This window comes from Nelumbo nucifera, chromosome 8, assembly GCF_055504915.1.
Source record: "Nelumbo nucifera cultivar China Antique chromosome 8, China Antique-T2T, whole genome shotgun sequence".
Taxonomy (NCBI): Eukaryota; Viridiplantae; Streptophyta; class Magnoliopsida; order Proteales; family Nelumbonaceae; genus Nelumbo; species Nelumbo nucifera.
This window is the reverse complement of record NC_142656.1, coordinates 25,978,407-25,989,035: the sequence shown is the minus strand read 5'-3', so window position 1 is coordinate 25,989,035 and position 10,629 is coordinate 25,978,407.

Sequence of the window (10,629 nt, the reverse complement as noted above, 5' to 3'; positions counted from 1 at the left end):
GCATAGGATCCGTCATTCTGCATCAACACTCCACCATCATACTGTGGGAACCAGATGGTCTGGAAAGCAGGATCAAAGAAGTCCTCCACGCCATGAACAATCACATGCCCATCATTGTACAGATTCCAGTAAGAGATCTTGACGTCGTTGACAGAAGCGTGTCTGTTCACCGAAGTGACCACAAGTGGATGCCCAGGAAGGAGGGTGTCGACCTTAGACCAGTGCAGCTGCGATGTCTCCAAAACCTCCCTGTCCAGATTTTCGAGTGCAACGTGGTATCTGAGGAGGGTCAAGGGAGGTCCTGTGTACTTGAAGTTGGGGGACGTGAATGCTTTGTCAGAAGGGCAAAATATGGTGAGTGTTTTGATATCTTTGTTGTTGAAGAACTCATGAGTTGGGATCAGGTTGCTGAGAGCTAGTTCAAGAGTCATGGACATGGTGAGGTAATTTGAATCAGAGAGGGCTTTCTTGATCTTCTCTACTGGTATTTCTAGGGCATGATGAGCAGCAGTTGGAGTATCATCAGCCGTGGTTGGTAAGACAAAGAAACAAGAAAGCAACAGAGGAAGGAAGAGGGAAGAGAACTGCAACATGGAAGCCATTAGAGAGAAAAAATGGAAAGTGAAGCAGGTCGTCAAGAGAAACTGATCACTACTGAAAGAACAAGAAGAAGACAACCGAATGATGAAGGGAAGGAAATGGGGTTGGGGGATATTTATAGAACATACATGGATTACGTTACGTATAGACCAACAATCCTAGTTGCTTTTGGAAAGAGTTAATTTGAGTTAGGAGTTGTGAGTTCGTTAAGACACGGATTTGGGTTGCGGTTTACTTGTAAGTTAAGTCGAAAACAAACTCTTGTTTTAAGCATGATAAGTAGTCCAACAGGTCGATCTTAACCGTCCATACGTGATTAGATGGCATTCTCATGTTAATTAATTTGGGCCGTCAAATGATTGTTCTATATATAGATCGAGGCCTACACGGTTAAGACATTCCCTGCATGACTGAGACACGTCAAAGATTGAATTAAAGACATTGAAATAAAATAAAAAGAGAAAAATAAATTCCAAGCCGATACGAGCACCAATGAGTTACAGTAACAGTCTTGCACGAGCAGAAAAGCCGATACAGATAGGGGATGTGAGAGAGATGAATAAGAAAGAGAGCTTTGGGAGGAGGAAGGAGAAACGCAGACACAACAGAGCGCGAGCGGGAAACTTGTGCAAGTTTCCTGAATCTATATTAAATCTCTACCATTGGTTTTAATTGAAATCAATCATTGAAAATAAATCATATGTACGGTGGCGTTTAATGTTTTCGTATCTTATATATATATAGATAATTAGATATATATAATTATCTAATTATATAAATATATAATAGTTATTATAAATATTGTTAATAATTAGATATCAAATTGTTCGAATGGTTTTGATCATTTTTTATTTTATTTTTTAATTTTTTTGTCAGAAAGGGCTGATCATTCGTATTAAACCGTTAGGACGGTTTTGACCGTTTTTTATTTTTTTATTTTTTTGTCAGAATGGACCGACCATTCGGTTCAAACAGTCAGACTATTTGACCCGATAATCAAACCCCTGATTGGTTCAGTATCTGGGTTGGTTTTAAAAACCATGGTGTTATGTCATTCGAGCGTGTGACTCATATGACCTGAAAATAGAATTGTTCTGGCCACCGGTTTTTGGGTCGATGGTTCAACCGTTTGGTTTAAACAGGTGGCCCATTCTGACAACAAAAATAAAAAAAAATAAAAAACAGCGAAAAACCATTGAACGTGTCAACGGGTTGGTGGTTCAACCACTCGGGTCAATGGGTTGTTGACCAAGGTTTTTGGCCAGGGACCGGGATTGGGGTAGAACGGAACTGGTTGCCTGGACGGTTCCCAATTAAAAAAATAAAAAAAATAGACAAGCCGTTCTGACAACAAAAATTACAGGAAAAAAATTGAGTGTGAGGTTCATTAAGCAATACCATGCGTGTTATGTCATTTGAGCGTGTGACTCATACGACCTGAAAATAGAATCGTTCTGGCCATCGGTTTTCAAGTCGATGGTTTGATTGTTCGGTTCGAATGGATGGCCCGTTCTAAAAGCAAAAATTAAAAATATAAAAAAACAACCAAAAACCATTGAACGGGTTAATGGGTCGTTGACCGATTCAATGATTTTTTACCGGGGACCAAGATTAAGATAAAACAGAATCAGTTACCTTGATGGTTCCCAATTAAAAAAATAAAAAAACGGCGAAAAACTATTGAACGGGTCAATGGATCGATGGTTCAACCACTCGAATCAATAAATCGTTGACCGATTCAACGATTTTTAGCAAGAAACCGAATCAACAGTTCCATTCCAGCCCCTGCGAAGCAGGGCCCTTCCGCTAGTTCACTATTTATTACAAATATGGCTTTCATGCGAGTTGATTAGTGGCGTCTAAGATATAATTTAGCGGCAGTTTAAAATCTGCCGGTCAAAATACAAATACGATAGCAGTACACGGTTGCATTTTTAAGATACGTCACTAAAGATTTTTTATAGGGGCATCTAAAAAATGCCACCATAAAAAACGCCAAAATAACTTGAATTAATTTGTTGTATTGAGGGAATAACGCCTATGGCTGTATTTGGAAACGATATAAATCAAGATCGATATAAATATTTATGTTAGTTCGATTTTATTGGCATTTGGAAGGAGTATAAATCAAAATCGACATAAAATTCTACTTCAATTTAAATTTAATGGTGTTTGAATAGAGTGAATTTTATGTTATAAATCGATGTAAAACCTCGTCACATGTAAAGTCTTACATCGATTATCGATATAAAACTCAATCCTTTTTAAGTTCACACTTTTCAAAATAACAGTCACTTTTTTACGGTTCGGTGTAAAAGCTCATTGATGTACTTTTACACCAATGATCATTCTTGGTGCAACCCAACCCGTAATCCATCCGGCAAAACTGAACCAAGTCCAAAATTTGTTGTGTCTGATTTAGAGTTGCATTGCAAACAAATAGAACCTAACTCTTATACATTGCCATCAAGTTCATACTTGCAAATACAGTCCAAGACCATGTGGGTAAGTAAGCCTAAGTTAAATAAGCCAGTAAGAAATACTTGCATATAGGTTTTTAAGTAAATCATAGCTAGCATATAGAAAGCATGGATTTGATTACTCAGAGGAAATTATGTATTGATGAAAGAAGCAAGGATTGGTCTATTTGCAAGCATTAACGAGCTATTTATCTTTTTAACATACCACATCAAAGATCTTCTACTTGGATTATAGGGACAGATTAGATCTGTGTTGGATTGTCCTGGCGGTTATTTGTAGGAAGATCTCTACTACCGCCCAAAATTCCTTGTGGTGCATGGTGTTATAGTTAGTGTGGTGACTGGTATTGATGTAAGACTTTATGTAACTTTCAAGGCAGTTGTTACTCTTAGCGTCAGAGATGAATTCTTTCTTGGTTTGACTCTCTAGGCATTGACTCAAGATGGTCGATCAATTGACCTTTGGTTGAGATGGCCATCGGCACCAGTGGATCGACCGTTAGGATGTTGATCGCCAACTAGTTGCCTCAAGTTGTGCATCTCATCCAGTAGGATGGTGATCTATTCCATTAGTGACTAGAATTGCTCTTGGGTGATCTGAGTTTGAGGAGCCAATGAAGAGTTCTGCCTAGAAGGGTAGTGGATCTTCGATCTAGAGTTTACACCTATCGATCATTGAATTTGACAATGAAGGTAAATTAGAAACACTGGGAGTTGAGATTGGCCTAATGTCCTTACTTAACAATACAAGAAAATGTCAGAAGCCCCAAATAGTGGTATCAGGACAAATACTCTTAACGGTCAAGTTTGCTGAGATACAAGAGGCCAAGGTGGGAGCAAAAACAAGAGTGGGAGAGTGCGTAAGAGAGTACTTATCGCTTCTCATCCTTTTTATTGCTGACCTCAATTAAATTGGTATTAAAGGGGTTTTATAACAGCTCCTTAAGTTGGCTTACATTGACTACCGACTACATTAGTACAAGGACATAGTCGAGCGTTACACTGTCATTTAGTGATCCCAAGCATTCAACTAAGGTTGTAACGGTCATAAGGATATCATCATTAATATAGGGACCTATCATTTCTTGTCCTATTTATAGGTGAGCCTCTATTAAATGTAGTATTAAATATAAAAAAAAAAAAGTATTAAGGGTGATCACCGGTCGGGCCAAGCCAGGCCCGGAATGAGCTTTGGAACCAATGATAAGGCCTTTAAGCTAGGCCTGAATTTGGCCCAACCCACACCCCAGCCCTAGATTATAAGCCCAAGCCCGATACTACACAGGCCCAAGCTGGGTTTATGAGATTTTTGGGCCTAGCGAGTAATGATTTTGGGCCTATGATATCAACAAATAAAATTTAATTTATTCAAAATTTTTAAATTTAATACCTACAAAAAAATTATACAAGCTAAAGTTAAATTGGACTTGGCCAGGCTTTAGGCCTATGGCACAAAAAATAAGGCATGAGCTTCATTTTATTGTTAGACTTGATTTGATTTGGGTTACTATCCTTTTATAGATAAAGACAAGACCTTCATTCCCATTCTTGAGCAATGTAGGATTTGGGACAACACTATATAGTTAGTGCAACCATTGAGTCATTGACTATTTTACCAAGTCCCAAATTGCTTAAGAAATAAGAATGAAGACTTTGCATTCACCTATATAAGCCCTTGCTTAGGACAATGTGTTGACATATGTGTTGATTCGTTTCAATTCATAAAAATTTATTTATATATTGCGGGCCAGGCCGGGCCTAGGTTGGGCTAGAAGTATTAGACCTTGACACTATATTATTGTGGTCTCAATTTGCTTGCTTCAGTGCATTTAGGGCCACTAAGAATCTTGTTTCTTGACTTAATCAACTTACCTGATGATGCAATTTACCATCTAATGTTTAATACTTTAATTGTCCTTCAATATCTATATCTGGGGGAATGCAACAAAAACGGTAATATCAATATCCATATCACATCTAGGAACCTTAAGAACATACATATTTGTGAACATATATGGTGGTGTTCTGACTCTTCTATGAAAATTGATGCTCCAAATCTGATTATGTTAACATTTGAAAGTGCTTTGCCAAGGGGAGAATATAATATTTAGGATGTATCATCTCTCTTGAGAGTAAGATTCGGTCTTGTAGAAGATCTATATCACAAGAAGTGCAACTCTACTGAATTTAAAGTAGAAAAGCTTCTTGGTGAACATCATGTTAAAGAGTTCACAGTTAGGGGTGTCAATTGGACTGGATTTGGTCCAATCCAGTCCAGTCCAATGTGAATCCATTACAAATGAACCTGGTCCAATGAATATTTTGGACCATTTTGGATCGGTCTAGAGAGTGTTCAATCTGTTCAAATTCCTGTTAATTAATTTAGATTGGTTTCAAATCAATCTATGTTTATTGGTTCAATCTATGTTAATTAATTTAGAGAGTGTCCATTGACACCTATGTTTTTATTTTCTATCAATGGACCAGATATTGGTTCAATCCAATATAAATTCATTATGGATGGACCAGGTCCATCTAATATATCATATTGGTCCATCCAATCCATCCAAATTCAATGTCTTATTGGTCCATCCAATCCATCCAAATGGACTTTGATTTGGACAGAATCCAACCCAAAACCGGTCCATTGACATCCCTACTCATAGTGGTAGGCAAATTCCTTCAGGTATGAACATCTAGATCTCCTTTTGATTTGTAACTTATTTAATGCATGATGAATGGTTGTTTAAGTAGCCAAAAATTTGACATTTTCCTAATTATTACTTATATTCACAAGGAGTTTGGATGCATAAGTTATTTGGTTTTAAGCAGCACCCCCAAGTTGTTGAAGTGCATTATCCAAAATGAAGTCATTGCCTTAGCTCTACTTTAAATGATTCTCTTGTGAATCAAAATCCATGATGTTATGCAATCATGGCGGCAAGCCAAATTGAATTGTAGTCATTTTTGTTCTATGTCCTCTAAATAAAGAAACCAGTAGTGATCTAAAAGAAGAAAATAAGAGAGCTGCAATTTCTAACTCATAAAGTTTATTCTGTTGTCTTTTCAATATGTTTTTTTTTTTTTTTTCATAGGTTTTCTATATCAGAGAGGTATGGAGTATGGATCATCTTTCTCTTAGGCCCTGTTCATTTTTTAGTAAGTTATTTATCCAGGTAAATGCATTTACCCATGTTCTTTTATTTTCCATATAAATAAGGTATGACCATTTTAACCATAAAAATCCATTATTATTAAGAGATGGGTATCATTTATTCGGGTAAGTGATATCCAAAAAATAAACTTTTCTTGGTCCCCACATAAATATGAAAAAAGAACATAGAATTCTTGATCAATGGAAATCAAAATCCTATTAACTAACTTAATATCACATTTCTGGAACTGATGGATTCTATAATTCCGTACTAGGTGCCGGATGGATTCTGATATTATACAGAAGCATGATTTCATGAAAGAGAGTACTGGAAGTGGAATTCACAGGAGCTTATTTTCTTTTCCCTTCATAACATAAGACTATCAAGATAAATAACTGTTTAATATTTGCTAGGGGTGGCATAAAAGCACATAAATTTTGAAACCCTGGATCATAAAGTTAAACTTGTGAGGTTTTTGTTGAGAAGCTGCAAGGTTTTAGAGAGAATTATTATTAGCAAAGGTAATTGTAATGATGTGGATGAGCGCAGATTTGAGCTATTGTTAAAAGTAACCCGCAATCTTTCGCCAATAAATGGCACACTAAGAAAAGTCAAACAGTCGATTATATTTGTATCTTTGAAAGAAATGCCTCAGAATTGATGACTTACGAAACTTCTAATCATCTTTTGATCAGATACATGTCGAAGTAAAATTTTTTTTTTCCAATTTCTGGTTGTGGCCAATCTCTCCAACATTTATCCAAAAGACACAAAAGCACCATCAACCGGTGTTGATGATATGGCTAAGGTTGTGTTTGATAGCATTGTCATTTTTACTTGTAATGTTTTGTATTAATGAATACAAATTTTTGAGAAATTATCTTGTCACATCACATCAGAGAATCACTTCCACTAAAAATATATAGACATCGTATTAGGTGTTGACATTTATAGTAAAAACACTAAATTTGACATTTCTTCAAGTAGTAACAATAGTATCCAATATTGTATTGATAACTCAAAGCATTTGTGGTAGAAAAAAATATATTCTCATAAAATTTGTATTGACCAACCTAAAGCGTTGCAAGAGAAAGTGACAATGGATTGTGGGTATCAGTCATTTAGGTAAATTTGTTTGAGATCCACTTTAATAAGCATGGAAAAATATTCAGAGGAGTTGTACATATCTTCTTGGACAATCATGCGTTTGCCAGGTCTCTGATCTTGAGAGGAATTACCATTGCTTTTACCTGCTTTGTGCAGCACCACCATAGGTACCCCCATGTCTTAAGTTGGTCTTATACCTGCTAATGATGCATAGTTCAACTAAATGATAATGCAATCTACTGCAATGTACCTAAAATATGCCAAATTAATGACCAGATAAAATTGATGGTCCCTCATAGGATGTAAAGAGGTTCAAGCTTGGGGACCCAAGGGCATTCCACTATCTAAACCAAATAAACTGTTATGAAGTAGCAAATGTATGATGCCAGGAAGTATTTGGAGATCAGAGATGACATGGATATTGTAGGGATCAGTCAAGAAGAACAGGTACTATGTAGGAAAAGAAATTAAAAATAAAACGAATGATGTCATGATATATTTGAATTATTATTCAATTTATCATATAAAACAAAGAGAAGTGTGATAATCAAGAATTATTTTTAAAATTAATTATAAAATAAAAAGAAAATTTAAAGTTTCTCAAAAATAAAATCAACTTTTTTTCAAGTCAAATAGGTCAATACATGATGTCATAGTTATATAATTAATACTGAAAAAATAGTTAGAAATAAAAATATTAAAAACAAAAAGTATGTAATATATTTATCATATTAAACAAAAAATAAATATAATAAATAAGAAATATTTTTATTGATAATGAAAATAAAATGCAAAATTTAAATCCACCAACACATTATGCTTTGATTACTTATCTTTTTTAATGGGTTCTGAAGAAAATATAGAAATTATCATTATTTTCTGAGATAATTACAGTGTACAATGCATGTACATGTTTACTAGTCTTACTTAAATTTTTAGGTAAATACCCACTTTCCTCCATCAACCTGGAGGACTCCATATAAGGGATTCAGTATCATGCGAATATGGTTTCTCCCTTTTTCTTTCTGACTTCTCAATATTTTTTTTCATTTTACTTTAAAAATTAAATTTACCTGCCAAATCCATGTTTCTTTTTTATGTATTATTTTTCTTGAAGTATATAAGTTCTCTTGACATCTGGCCATTTCCCTGTGTTTTCAATGAACAATTCTGATCATCCACCTTATTTGAATTTGAGTCGGTTCTGGATTGGGCCACTGGCCATATCGCTTTTGGGGAACAACAAAGTAAAATTTACAGATGTAGTTAATCGCTGTGACTATAAATATTGTACAAACTAAGGTTTTTAAAAGTGAATCGGATAATGAATCGGTTAGGGTCTAGTACCCGGGTCAAATGATCCAATCTTTCGAACCCAATAGACAGTCTATTTTGATAAAAAAATAAAAAATGGTCAAACCGTTGAAAGGTTTAAACGGTTCGACTGCTTAGTCAATGGTTTATTGACTAAATCAATAGTTTTTTAGAAAAATAATGATTCTAGGGTAAAATGAACCTGTCACCGGTTCCCAATTTTTCCAGTCCAACCGTCCAGTCCGATCCGGTTTTGAAAACCATGATACAAACAATTAAAGAAATACAATTTAATTCATGAAAGTTTTATATATCAAAGTTGTATCGTACAATTCTTGGAAAAATAATGAAAAAATAATAGATTCCAACAGAACCCCACTGCACAAGGGAAATTAATAGATTCAATAGAAAAATATCCATATAAGTTCTCTATATGTATTGGGCAACACAGTCGCAGAAGAATTTCACAAACCACAAAACAAGTATCCCGGCAGCTGAAAGCACAATGGTCAACATAAGGTCTGAACCATAATTCTGCTCAAGCAAAAGATCAAACGCTTTACTTATAAAGGCCGTGGCATAGGATCTGTCATTCTCGATCGATACTCCACCATCGTACTGTGGGAACCAGATGGTCTGGAAAGCAGGATCAAAGAAGTCCTCCACACCATGAACGATCACATGCCCATCATTGTACAGATTCCAGTGCGAGATCTTGACGCCGTTGATAGAACCGTGTCCGTTCACCGATGTGACCACAAGTGGATGCCCAGGAAGGAGGGTGTCGACCTTGGACCAGTGCAGTTGCGATGTCTCCAAAACCTCTCTGTCTAGCTTTGCCAGTGCAACGTGGTATCTGAGGAGGGTCAAGGGAGGTCCTGCGTACTTGAAGTTGGGGGACATGAATGCTTTGTCAGAAGGGCAGAATATGGTGAGAGTTTTGATATCTTTGTTGTTGAAGAATTCATGAGTTGGGATCAGGTTGCTGAGAGCTAGTTCAAGAGTCATGGACATGGTGAGGTAATTTGAATCAGAGAGAGCTTTCTTGATCTTCTCTACTGGTATTGCTTGGGCGTCATGAGCAGCAGTTGGAGTATCATCAGCCTTGGTTGGTAAGACAAAGAAGCATGAAAGCAATAGAAGGAGCAATAAGGAGGAGAATTGAAACTTAGGAGCCATTGAATTAGAGACCAAACAATGGAAATTGAAGATAATCGTCAAGAGAAACTGATCACTACTGAAGAACAAGAAGAAGACAGCCCAATCAAAATTGAAGGAAAGCGAATAGGGTTGGGAGGTATTTATAGGACAAAGGTTTGGAAAGAGTTTAAGTTCTTGTCAAAATTCGATTAGGAGTGGTGAGTTCATCCAGACACGGATTTGGGTTCCGATTTACTTGTAACTTCAGTCTAAAACAAACTTTTATTTCTGCAAGATACTTCTCCACGTTTTGAGTGACGAGATTTGTTCCTCACAAATGGGCGCCTCACAGGCACATCAGCGCCAGTGAGGCGCAAGGTGTGAGGAACACATCTGATCTCACGTTTTGAGGGTCGTGTAAAAGAATACCAAGCCAGCAATTGCTACGTGTTGCACTTCTAGAAGAACAGATCAATTAGAAATCGAAGCAGTACATCAATCTGGTTAATACATTCCTGTATGACTTGAAACATGTCAAAGATTGAGCTGAAGACGCATTGAATTAAAATAATACAAAAAAAAAACAGTCTATTTAATTTTCATATGAGCTTTCTGATTAATTTCCTTATTGGGTTTGCATCAGATCTCATCAGTTACGTTCTTAATCAGAAACCGGATTCAGTCCGTTCTAACAACCTTTATAGTCTTGCATTAGGAATATTTCCCCATAATGCAAGACTATCAGAACAGAATTTGGATATTGAATATCATTGATAAATCAAACCGAAAATCATTAAAATATTGTATTAATATTAATATTTTTATATTACATT